The 17,499-nt window shown below is 42.6% G+C and overlaps 1 protein-coding gene across 2 annotated transcripts in view; it reads right to left on the bottom strand.

The window, feature by feature from the left end:
* Window positions 1-8,490, bottom strand: part of baz2ba (bromodomain adjacent to zinc finger domain, 2Ba) — a 185,235-nt gene extending 176,745 nt beyond the window's left edge. For both annotated transcript variants that reach the window (XM_078403833.1, XM_078403835.1), the window contains exon 1: window positions 8,376-8,490. The gene's annotated coding sequence lies outside the window, so the exon portion shown is untranslated. The remainder of the gene's footprint in view (window positions 1-8,375) is intronic.
* Window positions 8,491-17,499: the final 9,009 nt, after the last annotated feature.

The following is a 17,499-nucleotide window of genomic DNA, read 5'->3' as shown; positions in this document are numbered from 1 at the left end:
AAATAAAGATCATCACTGTTCAGGCAAATTTTCAATTTACTAGCAGGGGCAAAAAGGAATTGCTCTGTGTTGCTGTTTTAATTAAGAGCAGTTAATCGAAAGAATCAAATTTAAACAATTTGGTTTAAAATTTAACCTGAAGATTAAGTACAGGAAACTTCTTTACCTAGCTATCAAAAGTGTATCCAAATACCTTCCTCAAAATAAAACAAAAATAAAAATAAAAATAAAATGTTACAATAAAAGTGGAAATGTTTGTGTAAATTGTGGTAATTCAGTGAAATAACTGCCAGCTTCCAACTGTTTTTGTTGTGACAGTTTAGAGTTGTGACTAAACTAGACTGGTTTTCATAGAGTCATAACGTTATGCACCATAGAAAAAGGCTCTTCGGCCCAACTGCCGATGCCAACCAAGATGCCCCATCGACGTTGGTCCCACCTGCCCCATTTGCCCCATATCCTTCTGAACCTTTCCTATCTATACATATCTTGTTCAATAAGATTTTATTTTGACATTATTTCATTCTTTTAATATGATCAATTCACTAAGCAAAATTATCACATTTAACACACACTCGTATAGAATACCTCAACTCACCAACGCCATAACAGATACCTGGTCTGAAATGCATAAAAATCAGCTAATTACTTCCATTTAAAGTTTGATACCAGGCTAAAAAAAATATCAAAAATGTACATTTCTTTTCGATCCACTTATTACAAAGAAGCACAGAACTTGTTATTCTGGATAACACTTCTTGTTATTCTGCCACATCTTAACAGATAAAATATTTACAACAGGAGACAGGAGTAAGCAACAACAGCAAGGCAAAGTAGGGTCTCGACCCGAAACGTTACCCATTCCTTCTCTCCAGAGATGCTGCCTGACCCGCTAAGTTACTCCAGCATTTTGTGTCTGTCTACCTTCAAGGCAAAGTATGCGTTCACTAAAAAATATATATAAATTGAAGATCCAAGGCAAAATCGCAGAAAAAAACCCAATGCACACATAAAGGACTGAAAACCAAAGTTAATTGAGTGAAAAATCACATTAAAGAACAAAACTGGATAAAATCAAAGTTTAGAAACTGAGGGAGAAACCCAAAGTAAACCTTAAAACAAAGAATGAAAGTGATGGTACACATGACACCAAGCAAAGTCTAATGACATCATCATGCAATTCAAGGGGAGGGGTCAGAAAGGAACCTGCATACAGGTAGAACCTTTAATCCTACTCCGATCACAGTAATTTCAGATCACAAGAAGTTCTTCAGAACAAAAACCAAGATAATGCACAATAGTTCAAGCATTATCAAGATATTTATTTATGGCTTTAAAAATTAACAACCACCTATTTGTTTGAACAAATAATGGCAACAAACCCAAACCTTCAAACTTTTGAAGCAAGAAAATATTTACAAATAAAGTCACATGTTAGCCAGTAGTTCCAACCCACAAATGGAAAAAGTATTTAATAATTTCAGTAAGAAATTGTTATTTAAGGATTACAATTAAGTCTGCCTTTCAATATTTTCAAAGTCTCTAAGACAGAAAGTATACTTATCAGACAACATCACTTTAGAACTATTTAAATATACAGGTGACCACCAAAACACCTGACATTCCGACTAAATTGTGAATAAGTCTTCACTACTACACCTCACGATGATTTGGGCCAAGAGGTTTGTTTCTGTTAACAGAAGTAGAAATCTCTATTAAAAAACTAATGCAATTATTTCTGGTACAAAATACTCAAGAGTACTGGTGACAGGTTGTTCAGATACTTAATAAATTACCATGGAATTATTAACATCCAAATTACTAGCTTTATAGACTTACAGCAATGACACGTGCTCTGTAAAAATTTCCATAAAACAAAATATCATTTTACGGTGCAAGCCCATGCTTATTCTTACATCTATAATGTAAAACAACCATGTACGGAACAAACCTCATCAAATTGTGGTATTAAAATCTCTTGTGTTGCAGATATACAACAATTGAAGACATTTGGAATTACAATTCAAGCTGGGAGTGACTGTTCTGTTTCAATTCAATGACACCACTAATGGGTTCTTAGCAGCTCCATGAAATCAAGCAGCTGTCAACTCAATGCATCAGAAGAAAAAGTCATACACTCCCATAAGGAAATGAGCACATCAGGATGTTTGGCAAAACATCTGCTCCTTCCTATTTCATCTGACACAACAAAAACAGCTAAACAAAGAAATACAAGCACAGCCTTGTATTTTTTTTCTTCTTGTTTTTAAACACATTAACATTTTTAGCAACAGAAAAGTGTTTACCTCAAATATCATTAACACTTCATGCAACATTCACTCAAATATTTCTGATAGGTGATACAAAACCAATTATAGAAAGACCTTAATGCATATCACTGCTACATTATCATACAACATATGATTTGTAATCAAGCATAATATGAACTAAAAAAATGTTGATTTCTTTAGTTTTTAAAATGATAAATAAATGTTTTAAAGTCCCGCGGATGCTTTTTGTTTATTTGGTTTAACATGCTATATTACACCAGAATCCATTTTTGCCCTTGTGTCAAACTGATAATTGACGACAACTGGTGTTACCAGTAGAAAAGGACGATGTGCTTTGATATTTTTCTGTTGAGTAGAGGGTGGAACCTTATTGGAATGAAACCCATTTGACATAAGCTGGAAAGTTCACATTATTATTTAATAATATTAGGAAAAGCACATCCACATTTCTCCCTCTCTCAGGGTGGTTTCTGCTTCAATAAACTCATCCCGTGAATTTGGATTATTTTATTTACTACTTTTGAACACCAAAGATGTTATATCACATTAGTAGTATTCCAATCAACAACATGGAAGCCTGCTCAACTATCCTAAATGGCACATATAAATTAGTATCACCCATAGTTAAAAGGAGGAAAAGTATCAAATACAAAATGCAGCATTTCAAGCAACTTTGCAGAAGAAATGCAATAATCATGCAAGTGATATTTTGTTTTTCTTTGATCAGCTTATCTCTCCTGCTTAATCTGCCAAATCTTGCAGGCTTTTGTTGCATGTATAATTTAAAGCCATCTGCTGTTTGGGCTTTTGCATTTCCAAAAAAAAATTAACCCCAAGATTGGAGGTTTGTTACCAATATTCAAAATATTTGGTTGCCGTGCATTGCCCTCTCAGATTAGTAATTACATATAATCACAATAAAAGATTTTTCTCCATGTCTTTAAATTTGCCCACTACAAACAATTTTAAAAATGGTAGATCATAAACCACAAAACCACTTAAAAGCTCTGACGGCATTTTCGAGTTAGAACGCTGAAAATTCTAGCTAGCATTCCAACTTTATTTTTTTCTATTTTCTGTCAGCTTAACCACACAACTTTGTACAAAAAAAAACTGCAATCCATTGTTTATGGAGACATACAACTTGCGTTAAACTTGCTCAAATATAACACCAGAGTATTTTATAGCCTGTGCTAAGAGTATAATTTTAAACAAATTTAAATCTTAGAAACGCTGCCTTCACCACCACTTGTGTTAAAATAAGTACTGTAATAAGTTAAAACAGACACAAAAAGCTGGAGTAACTCAGTGGGTCATGCAACATCTTTGGAGAAAAGGAATAGTTGACTTTTTGGGTCCAGACCCTTCTTCAGTCGCTACGCTGCCTGACCCACTGAGTTACTCCAGCTTTTTGTTTCTGTCTTCGGTTTAAACCATCATATGCTGTTCCCACTTACACACACTGTAATAAGTTATATGTATTAATCTTTCAAAATTGATACAAATAAAAAGATAGATATGAAGACATGTCTGAAAGGCACCATGGGTGTTTTCTTCATCTATGGGTGGTAGTAAGTTTTGTTATACGAAATTTTACAGGTTGGACATACATTTCCAAAAAGACCTCCCTCTGAGGAAATGTTGATAACTTGTGAGAATCATTATAATGCTATGAAATGTGGGAATCTGTTCCAAACCATGCTGTATTTATAGAAATGTTTATAATTCTAATATTCATTTTTATTTGAGATTCAGTGGGTAGTTTGTAAAAGTTTTCCTATGCTTTTAATAATCGAACAAATAATAAATCACTCAAAATAAAATACCAGCATGTATTTAAAATATTTACATTTCTAAAACTGCACCACGTTTAGTAGGAAGAGCTAACGCTCCAATGTTCATGCCCATTTTCATTATATACCGACTCTTCAAGTACCACCACTGATATGGTTTTCCTTCACAACAACAAAATCCTGTCGACAAAGCAGCAACATTATTCTTGCTCCAGAAACTGTCCACTTTTCCACTGCACTACTGGGTTTAATATTGGGCAAGTCCAGGCCTTATACAGCTTATCTAAAGTTTCTGTGTAGTTTCATTTTAAAAAGCAGCTGCAGCTCAAGGTGCTTAACAATCAGAAGTTGGAAGAAATAAAATCCTATTGATGAACAGGATAGGAAACAGACAGCCAGAAACACAAGACGGGGGGGGATTACACTCAAACTTTATATGACGTCACTGACCCCGAAAGGATTCCTAACTTTGGGGAGTCCGTATGTTGTTTTTAAAAAAACCTTCCTCCAGACAAAAGGCTTTTTAAAAAAACACATTACCCAAGATGGCGAAGGGTTGTTGTTTTGAAGAGAAGAAAAATGGAGGATATTGTAATATACACAAAGGGATAAATTTCAACAACTCGCCTGAATAAAGCGGCAGCGGCGGCGGCGGCGAAGGTACAAAGCGGGAGGGAGGGGAGAAGATGGAGCGGCGGGGGCAGAGGCAGAGGCTCAGCATGGACACGTAACCTTGGGGAGGGGAGGGGCGGGGGGAAGACCAGCCGGCGGGTCCCTTTTAATAATAATAACAGAAAAAATAGAGCTATCCTTTAATTGATCTGATTGAATGGTGGTGGTGGTGTTTAGATGGCCGAAGATGGGACGCAGCTGTCATGGGTGACGCCGAGGCCCGGACCGGCCCAGATCGCCCGACCTCCGGGCTGTCAACGACAGGGAGTGTGGGTGGGGAAGGGGGAAGAGGAGGAAGGGACAATATCGATTCGGGGGCGGGGGAAGGGGGAGAGAGCGAGGAGGGAGATGGAGGAGAGAGCGGGACTGTGATGGAGAGCGAGGGGGTGGAGGAGAGGGGGAGGGAGGGGGGAGGAGAGGGGAGAGGAGAGGGGGGAGGGGGAGGGAGGAGGAGAGGGGAGGAGGGGGAGGGAGGAGGAGAGGGGGGAAAGAGGAGGAGAGGGGGAGGGAGGAGGAGAGGGGGGAGGGAGGAGGAGAGGGGGAGGGAGGAGGAGAGGGGGGAGGGAGGAGGAGAGGGGGGAGGAGGAGAGGGGGGAGGGAGGAGAGGGGGAGGGAGGAGGAGAGGGGGGGAGGGAGGAGGAGAGGGGGGGAGGAGGAGAGGGGGGGAGGAGAGAGGGGGGGAGGAGAGGGGGGTGGAGGAGAGAGGGAGGGAGGAGGAGAGGGAGGGAGGAGGAGAGGGAGGGAGGAGGAGAGGGGGGAGGGAGGAGGAGAGGGGGGAAGGAGGAGGAGAGGGGGGAGGGAGGAGGAGAGGGGGGGGGAGAGGGGGGGAGGAGGAGAGGGAGGGAGGAGGAGAGGGAGGGAGGGAGATGGAGGAGAGGGGGAGGGAGACGGAGGAGAGGGGGGAGGGAGGGAGATGGAGGAGAGGGGGGATGGAGCTGGAGAGGGGGGGAGGGAGATGGAGGGGGGAATGGAGGAGGAGGGGGTGGAGGAGAGGGGGATGGAGGAGAGGGAGAGATATGAAGGAGAGGAGGAGGGGGATGGAGGGAGATGAAGGAGATGGGGAGGGAGATGAAGGAGGAGGGGGGATGGAGTGGGGGACGAGATGGAGGAGAGGGGGAGGGAGATGGAGGAGGGGGAGATGGAGGAGGGGAGATGGAGGGGGAAGGGAGATGAGGGATGGAGATGGGGGAGGGAGATGATGGGGAGGGGGGAGGGAGATGGAGAGAGGGTGATGGGGAGGAAGATAGATGAGGGGGAGGGAGATGGAGGAGAGGGGGGGAGGGAGAGGGGGAGGAAGATAGATGGGGGGGAGGGAGATGGAGGAGAGGGGGGAAGGAGAGGGGGGAGGGAGAGGGGGAGGGAGATGGAGAGGGAGGAGGGAGATGGAGGAGAGGGGGAGGGAGATGAGGAGAGGGGGGAGATGGAGGGGTGTGGACGAGGGGGATGAGTGGGGGGGGCTATAAGGGAAATTGGGCAAGGGAAGGTGAAATCGGGAGAGCCTGGATGAGGGGGATGTTTGCTGGGGGGTTATTGGGCGGGGGGGGGGATATCGTGCGCAAGATATCAGGTAAAGGTGATGGTGAGGGAGGAAGGTAGTGGGCGAGGGAGAGCGTATGTGGAAGGGAGATGTGTAGCGCACCACAAGGAAGAGGGGGGGAGCGTGCCGGGGCGAGGGAAGGGGGAGTGTGCCAGGTCGACAGGAGCATTATGGGGAGAGTGGGGGGAGCGTGAGGGGGGGGGAGCGTGGCAGGGGGGTGTCAGGAAGAGGGGGGAAGCGTGCCGGAGAGAAGGGGGATCGTGCCGGGGAGAGGGGGAGCATGCCGAGGAGACGAGCGTGCCGGGGAGAGGGGTTGCGTGCCAGGGAGAGGGGGAGCGTGCCGGGGAGAGGGGGAGCGTGCCGGGGTGATGGGGAGCGTGCCGGGGAGAGGGGGAGCGTGCCGGGGAGAGGGGGAGCGTGCCGGGGAGAGGGGAGAGTGCCGGGGAGAGGGGGAGCGTGCCAGGAAGCGTTCTGGGGAGGGGGTGAGCATGCTGAGGAGAGGAGGGGGGACGTGCCGGAGAGATGAGCCTGCCGGGGAGGAGGGGAGGGTGTGCCGGGGAGAGGGGTGCGAGGGTGAGCCAGAGAGAGAGGGCAGGGGGTCTTCCCGGAGAGAGGAGGGGGCGTGCCGGGCAGAGGAGAGGCTGGGCTGGGGGTGCGCACTGGTGGTAGGGGTAGTGTGCCAGGGAGTGGGAGAGCGTGTGAGTTAATGAGGGTGAGTGAGTGAGGAAGGTTGTGAGGTTGTGGTGTGAGGGAATAAGATTGAAGTGAGAATGTAAACAAAAAGTGAGGCATCTTGCCCATTCCCCCTTTGCCTGCCCCACTTTGTACCCCACCTCTTGTCCACTCCCCTTGCCCGCCCCGAGGCCTCTGCCCTCCAGCCACTCCTCCTGCCTGCCCCACAAACTTCCCGGTACTCACCCCCCCCCTGCCCACCTGTTCACCCAATTGCACCTTTTTCCACTTCCAGCCCACCCACTCCAACCCTCTTTGCCCATCCCCTTGGCACATTTGGTCAATCCACCCCTTCCTGCCCACTCTCCAGCCACTTTGCTGCCTGTTCTCTGGCACTCTGCCCACCCGCATCTTGTTCCCCTCCAGCCCACCCCCCTTTCCCCACCCCCTCCTGCTCACCCTCCATCCACTCTGCCCCCCACTGCCCCTCCTCCATCCACTCTGCTCTCCTCCTGCCCACCCCGGCCCTCCAGCCACTCTGCCCACCCGCCTCTTGTTTCCCTCTTGCCCACCCACCCCGTCCTGTCACCCAGCCTCTCTGCCCTCCAGCCTCCCTACCCTCTTCCCACCCCCTGCCCCCTTTACCCAGCCTCTGCCCTCTCCCTCCTATCTACCCTCTGCCCACCCCTACCTTCCAGTCCCTCTGCCCACCCCTACCCTCCAGTCCCTCTGCCCACTCCCTCCTACCTACCCCTCTGCCCACCCCTACCCTCCAGTCCCTCTGCCCACTCCCTCCTACCTACCCCTCTGCCCACCCCTACCCTCCAGTCCTTCTGCCCACTCCCTCCTACCTACCCCTCTGCCCACCCCTGCCCTCCAGTCCCTCTGCCCATCCCCTGCCTGTGGCCAGGCTCAGCCGCCCGCCGCCTCCTGCCCAGGCCCCGGCAGCGGAGAATAGGCCCCGCCGGCCTCGACCCAGCTCGCGTCCGTTTGTTTTCCTCACGGATTTTTTAAATACAAACTACACGAGAGAGGAGGAAGAGAGAGAAAGAGAGAAAGAAAGCGGACGATAACCCTTCAGAAATGTGATGAGAAAACCCCCCAAAACGCACGCGAGGAACACAAATCCGGTGCCATTCGACAATTTCACGAATTTTTGAACAATTCTAAGGCACTCGAAAGGGGAAAAGTGTTTTCCTCCGCAGTTACAAAAGGATTAATTAAAGCGACAGGAGACAGAGACGGTTGGAGACACAAAGTGGAGAGCGTTACCGAGCAACCCCGAGCCTCAAATCTCCCCTCACACCAACACCTCGCCCCATCTCCTGCCACTCTTGCTGCCCCTGTGTGTATATTTACATTTTTACCTCCGAAAATAGGAGAGGGGGAAAAAAGGAAAACCCAACTCACCTACAGCCCCGCAAATGTCATCGACTTCCCTTCCGGATACGTCGAGGGAGAGAGAGTTTTAAAGAGGACACAAGACGGTGCGGTTATTTGCTCTGAACCTTCCTTGTTTTCTCCCTTCCAAACTTTTTTTTTGTGTGTAATTGAGGCGGGAGGAGAAAATAAAAGATTTGAAGGGGGGGTGGGTGGGATAATTCGGCGGAGCTGCGGGGACTCGGAGAGTTTTTCAGCTCCAGTGCATGTGGTTCACCCGGGGCTGACGTCAGGCGCGGCTCAAACAATGAAACTTGCTGCCACCACAAGCACTCTGCCTGCTCAATGAAAGCAGCTCCCAGTCCTCCTCCCCACTCCACAACTGCACCATTCCTCCTCCTCCTCCAAACATACTTTCCTTCTCCTCCTCACGATTTGTTATTCACTGACTACAGCGTGGAGCAGAGAAAACAGCAGATCTGACTCCTCTATTTCACCCAAACAACTGCACCATTTCTTCTTTAAATACACTTTCTTTTTACTCCTTAGAATTTGTTATTTACTAGTGTGGAACAGAGCAATCAGCCGATCTTGACTTCTCTATTTCACTCAAACAATTGCACAATTTTTTCTTAAAAATACTTTATTTTTCCTCTCTATTTGTTATTTACTTTATTGTGGAGGAGATATCAGCAGACCGGACTTTATTTCACTCAATCAACTGCACCATTTCTGCTTTAAAGATACTTTCCTTTTCCTCCTTAGGATTTGTTATTTACGTCATTGTGGAGCAGAGTAAACAGCAGATTGGAGTTCCCCTTCTTATATCACTCAAACAACTGCAGCATTTCTGCTCTAAATATACTTTCTTTTTCCTCCTTAGGATTTTTTTATTTACCACATTCTGGAACGGTGAAATCAGATTTGAGTTCTTTTAATAACACCCAAACAACAGGAGTTGTTTAGGGGGGGGTTTATTTACTACTTAGTGGAGCAGAGAAATCAACAGATCAGAGTCCTCGTTATTTCACTCAATTAACTGCAAACATTTCTTCTCGAAATATACATTGTTTTTCCTCAGGATTTGTTATTTACTACTGCCAGGAGTAATCAACAGATCAGGGTCCTCGTTATTTCACTCAATCAACTGGAAGGATTTAAAAATATTATATACTTTTGTTTTCCTCCGTAGGATTTTTTAAATTACATCGTGGAGCAGATAAATCAACAGATCTGACTCCTCTTTATTTCACTCAACTGTCGCATTTCTTTTTTAAATATACTTTTTTTCCTCCTTGGGATTTTTTATTTACTAGCATGGAGCAGGGAAATTAGCAGGTTGGAGTTTTCCCAGTTATATCACTTAGTTATTTCATTTAGAGATTTTTTAATTTATTAGTGTGGAGCAGAGTAATCAGCAGATCCGAGTCCCTCTTTATTTCACTCAATCAACAGCAGGATTTCATCTTTTTTAAATATACTTTTTCTTTCCTCAGGATATTTTATTTACTACACGATGGAGCAGGAAAATCAGCAAATTTTATGACCGCTTTATTTCACTCAATCAACATTCTTAAAAGGATGGGGTTTTTTCCTATTCAGGATTTTTTAGTTACTACATTGTGGAGCAGAGTAATCAGCAGATTGGATTAATCTTTTTATTTTACTCAATCAACTGCAAGATTTTTTTAAATATATATTTTTTGAGGATTTTTAATTTTACTACATTGTGGAGCAGTGCAATCAGCACATCGTAGACATTTATAGTTCAATCCACATTTTAAAATATTTGTTCCTAAGGATTTTTTATTTACTACATTATAGAGCAGGAAAAAATCAGCACACCAGTCCTCTTTATTGCACTCAATCAACTGCATGATTTCTTGTTTTGAATATACCTTTATTCTGCTCATGATTTTATTCACTACATTGTGGAGCAGAGAAATCAGCAGCTCAGAATCCTCTATTTCACTCAATCAATATTTTTAAATATATTTTTTCCAAAGGATTTTTTATTTACTACATTATGGAGCAGACAAATCAGCAGATTGGGTTTCTTTTTTTCTCTTAATCTCGCTCAATCGACTAAGATTTCCTTTTTAAATACATTTTTTTCTCTCTAAAGATTTTTAATTTACTTCACCGTGGAGCCGAGAAATCAACAGATAAGGGTCCTCCTTTTCATTTCACACAATCAACTGCAAGATATTTTTTTAATGTATTCTTTTCCTCTTAATGATTTTTTATTCACTACCTTGGGCAGCAGAGGAACCAACAGATCAAAGTCCTCCTTGTTATTTAACTCAATCAACTACAAGATTTTTTCTTTTTTAAATATACTTTTTTCTTGAGCATTTTTTAAATTTACTACATCGTTGACAACGTGAGAGCTGCACGGCTCCTGTAATTCATTATAAAAGCTTCTCGTCCTGTTTTTTTGTTGTTGCAGGCGATGCGATGTCAGCTCAGCCTTTCCGCGGTCATTTGTAACATAAGTGCAAGTACAAGGATTGGAATCCATTGCACGCACACACGGAGAAAGATGTACAATATAAGTATTCAAATATTGAGTCTTTACAAGAAAACATCTTGGGTGGAAATCCTTGCATTCAGGTTGAGGGTACATGGATTGATAGTTTTTGTTTAATGCTGGAAGAACGGATTGTTCTGTTAAAATAAACGAAGTGTTCAATTGGATATTCGGTATTAATTATTTTGGTCATAACTGACCAAAGATCTGCAGAGGCAGCTGCGTTCTGCTTGCCCTTATTGATTTTTCACTGTTACATTCCGGGAATACAAATTTGATCTCTTCGGTATAACGGGCAGTAATTTTATCAAAACTAGAAAAAACATTAAACTTGAAGGGAATGCAAATTGTCTTCGTTGTCATCAGAAATATGGAATACTTCTGAAAACCCAGGCTTTCTAAATATATTTGACTTAATTATTGGATTACTGATTTCTATTTCCAACTTTCATTTACATTAAGTGAAATATGTTTGTAACTAGACGTTATGTTTATTTTGACGTTTCTGTCTTCTGCTTGCAAATTATCTTCATAGAGTCACACAGCATGGAAACAGGCCCTTCGGCCCAACTTGCCAATGCCGACCACGATGCCCCATCTACACTCGTTCCATCTGCCCGCGTTTGGCTGGTATCCTTCTAAACCTTTCTTATCCACAATGTCAGTGAAAACAAAACCTCAATAATCAGTGACCTTAACTTGAGTTACATTTGCAGGGGAAACCCAATTAGAATCTAATTATAAATAAGTAAGGAATGTTATATTTTATAAGTGTTAATTTATCTTATATACGGTATAGGTGAATGTTAAAAGTATAACAAATAAGCAGCAAATAATAAAACTAGCTCTAAATGTATTTTAACATTAAATCAGGGTTCTTTTGAATTCTAATGTTATTTTTTGTGTTACAATAGCAACTTTGGACAAAGTATTATCACAAGAAGTGCATTACTCCCACATAGCTCATCTGAAAACAAGATACAGTCAACATAGCATTTCTATTCAGTTTCTTTCAGAAAACATGTTCATAAATGTTTGTTAAGTAGATACTACAATAAATTCTGCTTATGGCAATTATATATACATAGAAAGATAGACCAATACAGCACGAGAACAGGCCCTTCGTCCCACCATGTCTGTGCCAAACATAATGCCAAGACAAACTCTTATCTGCCAGCACATGATCCATTTCACTCAATTCCCTGCATATTTAAAAGCCTCTTAAACACCCTACTATCACATCCGCCTCCACCACCACCCCTGGCAGCGCATTCCAGACACTCACCATTCTCAGTAAAAGAAAACTTGCCAGGTACATCTCCTTTAAACTATGCCCCTCTCATTTTAAAAGTATGCCCTCAAGTATATGATTTTTCCATCCTGGGAAAAAGGTTCTGACTGCCTACCCTATCCATGCCGCTTATAATTTTACATATTTCTATCAGTTCTCCTCTAAACCTCCGATGTTCCAGGAAAATAATCCAAGACTGTACGACCTGTACATATGAAAGTTCCTACATCACTACAAAATCAAAAATAACAGCCAGCTCAACTAGAACTGTGATATATTATATTTATGGCACGTAGTATATTTTTATACCTTACAAAGCCAACCAACTTTGTCATATGCTTCAAATAAATAAGTTAATTTGTGTACCACTCTTGTCTTTCCCAAATCAAATTATCATTCTTTTATTATTCTTCACAATTTTTCACAAAGGTAAAGAAGATTAGATTATATGTGGTATAATTTAGTCAAAATACTTAGTTCTATTGGTCGTATTATAGTTTACAAATTACTATAACAAAATGTGATATGTAACAATAAATCATTTTTGTTTTATTCTAGAATGAGATCTCCAATCCATTTGGTTTAGTTTAGAGATCCAGCTTGGAAATAGGCCCTTCGGTCTACGCCAACTATGATCACCCATTCATACTTGTTCTATGTTATCCCACTTTCATCCACTCCCTAAACAGTAGGGGCAATTTACAGAGGACCAATTAACCTGCACATCTTCGGGATGTGGGAAGAAACCAGAGCACCTGCAAGAAACCCACGCAGTCACAGAGTGAGTGTGGAAACTACACACAGACAGCACCTAAGGCCAGAATCGAACCAGAGTCTCTGCTGCAGCGAGCCTGCAGTTCTACCAGCTGTGCCACCCTTACTAGTTATTAGTGATATGTAGATATATCTGTAGAAATGCTGTCGGGAGTAGTTGGGCAGGCTACAACTTTATTCCTTATAGCACAGGAGGATAATGGGTGAACTTATAGAGCTATATAAAATCATGTGGGAAAGAGATAAGAAAGATGCACAGAGTCTTTAACCTAGAGTAGGGGAATCAAGAACCAGAAGTCATAGATTTAAGGTGAGAAGGGAAAGATTTAATATGATCCTGAAGGGCAACTTTTGCACACAGACGGTGGTGGGTAGATGGAACAAGCTGCCAGAGGGGGTAGTTGAGGCCGGTACTATAACAACATTTAAAAGAGATTTGGACAGGTACATGGAGATGAAAGGTTTAGAGGGATACGGGCCAAATGCGGGCAGTGGGACTAACGTAGATGGGGCATCTTGGCCGGCATAAGCAAGTTGGGCCCAAGGGCCTGTTTCCGTGCTGTATTTGACCATAAATACAAATCAAAACTAAATGAGGCTAGAAGGAAATGTAATTTTGGGAGTCCGCATCGCAGAGGATCTGACGTGGGCAACGCACATTGCCGCACTGGTGGGTAAGGCTAAGCAGCACCTTTACCACCTTAGACAACTGAGGAAATTCAGAGTGTCTCTGAGGATCCTTCATTGCTTCTACTCTGGGGCTGTAGAGAGCATCCCGTCCGGCAACATTACAGTCTGGTTTGGGAACAGCTCTGCCCAGGACAGGATGGCCCTGCAGAGAGTAGTGCGTTCGGCAGAACGCACCATGGGAACTACACTCGTCCCCCTGCAGGACCTATACATCAGGAGGAGCAGATCCAGAGCAAGCAAGATCATGAGGGACCCCTGCCACCCCAGTAACAGACTGTTCCAGATGCTACGATCAGGCAAACGCCTCCGCTGTCACGCTGTGAAAACGGAGAGGATGAGACGGAGCTTCTTCCCACAGGCCATCAGGACTGTCAACTTTTATAACCCCAGAGACTAAATTTTTGTCGACACTAATAGTAACTTATTAACTTTATTTATATGCTGTAACTGTAATTCTTTTTGTGCACAACCCGCAGGCATTGCCACTTTCATTTCACTGCACATCGTGTATGTGTATGTGACAAATAAATTTGACTTGACTTGAATTTAGGCTCCCACAATAGTGCTGCATGTTTATCCGCAGGTAATGCTGATTTGGGAAAGGAAAAAAAATCAACCAGGGAACCCTTTTTAGAACCCAAAGTGGATGTTTTATGAGCACATGATTATTTCTCCATGATATAACATCCATTGACAGTTACAAGCAAACTTTATATGTGGCTTAGATGCCAATGCCTGCCGGCTGTACAACTATATTCCAGCATGCTTTTATCATCATCTTCAGAAAAAAATCAGGAAGAGAAAAAGGCAAAGTTTTAAGAAAGTGAAGTCATACAACAACATTGGAACCAAACCATAAACATTTAACCTAAAAGTGATAATATTTATTTTCCCCCCAAGACACAAAAGCAGCAGAAATGAAGTTAAATCACTCCAGAAAGGTCTGCCTCACAGTGCCAGAGACCCAGGTTCAATCCTGACTCGGGTGCTGTCTGTGTGGAGTAAGCATGTTCTCCCTGTGACCACATAGCTTTTCTCCGGGTGCTCCAGTTTCCTCCCACATCCCAAAGGCGTGTGAGATTATAGGTTAGTTGTAAAATTGCCCATAAAAGTGTAGGGAGTGCATGAGAAGGTGGGATAGCATAGAACTAGTGTGAACGGGTGATCGATGGTCAGCGCGGACTCAATGGGCCGAAGGGACTTTCCATGCTGGATCTCTAAAGTAAAGATCAGTCTAGTTCGTTTTACAACCATGTCGTTTGCATGTACTTGTACAATTCAATTTTTTATTACATAACACACAAAATACATAACACTACAGTATTTTCAGATACCTAAATATCTTTTCTAAATTAATTCTAAACCAAGACTACAGCATGAGACATGACAAGAGGCCCAAGTCTTCAATGCATCACCATTACTAAAATTAAAGCAAACACAAATTTGATTCATCGACTCGCAATAGTCTTTCATCCCGCACGCAGTGTATTCATGCACCAGCAGCACAATGGAGCAAGATTGCACCATTACCATTACTGTAAATGTAACCCTCAAACTAAATGTATTTATCTACAAAAGTAAATGTTATAATTAACACAAATTTTACATTTACGACAGAATCTTTATTATATCTAATTTTGTAATTCTAGTAACAGTGTGAATACTAGATACTAGTATTAGTATCTATGTCAGTAGGGTAAAACTGACCAGTCTCACCACGGTCTAAACCCAATTCATGTTCCCTCCCCCACCCAGGTCGCACACTAGCTTCTCATTTTCACCCAACAAACAGCTAACCTGTTTCCTTTACCATCATTACTTTTTTGCATATCTTTCATTCATTCTTCTTTATATCTCCACATCGCCTTCTATATCTCTCGTTTCCCTTATCCCGAACCAGTCTGAAGAAGGGTCTCGACCCGAAACATCACCCATTCCTTCTTTCCAGAGATGCTGCCTGTTCTGCTGAGTTACTCCAGCTTTTTGTGCCTATCTTCAGGTTCCCTTTTAGCGGGTGAGTAATCCAATGCTTGGCAAATTCTGCTTCAGAATTGGGGCAGCATAGTGGTGCAGTGGTTGAGTTGCTGCCTCAGTGCCAGAGTCCCGGGTTCGATCCTCACTATGGGTTCTAACTGTACGGAGTTTGCGCGTTCTCCCGGTGACCGCGTGGGTTTTCTCCTGGTGCTCTGGTTTCCTCCCACATTCCAAAGACGTGCAGGTTTGTAGGTTGATTGGCTTCGGTAAAATGTCCTTAGAGTATGTGATAGTGCTAGTGTCCAGGGATCGCTGGTCGCTGCGGACTCGGTGTGCCAAAGGACCTGCTGTATCTCTAAAGTATTTAGATTATCCAACCTCATATCTTCATAGTCTCGACCTGAAACATCACCCATTACTTCTCTCCAGAGATGCTGCCTGTCCCGCTGAGGTACTCCAGCTTTTCGTGTCTATCTCATATTTTCATATTTGGACATTATGCCTTGCTCTCAATTATTTTTCCAAGAAAGTCATTTGATTCTTCAGGATTTAAAAGAAAATCTTAAATAATCCTCACTTAAATGTTCTTCAAATGACCTTCAATATTGTTTTGAAGACAATGTGTCTAAAATTATTCTGCATTTTTATATGTTGTCTTGACTTAGTTACTTATTTCACCTTGTAACACTTTAAAACATTTGTTTTAACACTTTTCCCGATCCGATGAAAGTTCATCGACCTAAAATGTTAACTCTGCCTTTCTTTCCACAGATGCTGCAGACCTGCTAAGCATTATCTGTTTTTGTTTACACCTTCATTAATAATTGCTTCAAGTTGCGTCCACATGTTCAGTGAATGTTCAATAATCAGACCCGTTCTTTTCTTATTTTGCTCATGATATCTATTTGTTGCTTACGCTGTTATGTTTCCTGCTTCAGTATCTTAATTTCTTTAGACAAAATTCGTATTGTAATGAATAAATGGAACTATTGAAATGAGTTTAACAATGGACAGCATTTGGGGAGGGGGATGGTAAGGGTTGCCATGGATATATTAGTAATCTAAACCTCAGTAAAAAGGACAACTAAGTACAAAAATGTGGACGTATAAATGCTTAAGAAACAGAAATAGATGTACAAAGTAATTCATTCAATATCTGATTTATTAAAAACAGGAGTAATAAAAATAAAAACTTAAATGTGTCGATGCAGCAATATACAGATAATCGGGGGAAGTAGAATGTCTTTTAAATAAAGTATTAGATGCAATGAGATATCAGAAATATAGTTGCAGACAGATTGACAACTAAATATTGGCAATAATGTATTTCTACATGATATGAAAGGGAAAAAACCCACCTGGTGACTATTCATCAGAAACCATAGAAGTACATAATTAAAAAAGAAGCAACATTCTGTAAAAATGGTCAAAGGGTAGAAAGGGATTGGTCACATTGGGGTTGTACCACAAACCAGCAGAAAGGAAATGGAGGAAGAACTGTAAAGAAAATATATCAAGAGTTAAGACAGTTTCATTGCCATATGTACTGACAATGGAACAATTAAACTCTTACATTGTAACTAAAAGTCTGAAGAAGGGTCCCGACCCGAAATGTCACCTGTCCATGTTCTCCAGGGATGTTGTCCAATGCGCTGAGTTACTCCAGCACTTTATGTCCTTGGTAAATCAACATCTACAGTTCTTCGTTTCTACTTCTAAACTTTTACTTACAACAGGTTTACAGGCACGTAAATGCAATACACACAGATAAAATATACTTCTTAAAATATAATAATACTAGGTTGCCACAAGAGTGCAAAAACCAAAGTCTGTAGTGCAACCAAATACAGGCCACAAAAGTCATAGATGCTGTGGTTAGTTCATTGCAGTGTTCA

Source organism: Rhinoraja longicauda, chromosome 8 (assembly GCF_053455715.1).
Source record: "Rhinoraja longicauda isolate Sanriku21f chromosome 8, sRhiLon1.1, whole genome shotgun sequence".
In the NCBI taxonomy this organism is placed as follows: Eukaryota; Metazoa; Chordata; class Chondrichthyes; order Rajiformes; family Arhynchobatidae; genus Rhinoraja; species Rhinoraja longicauda.
This window is presented reverse-complemented; position numbering and strand designations above follow the sequence as displayed.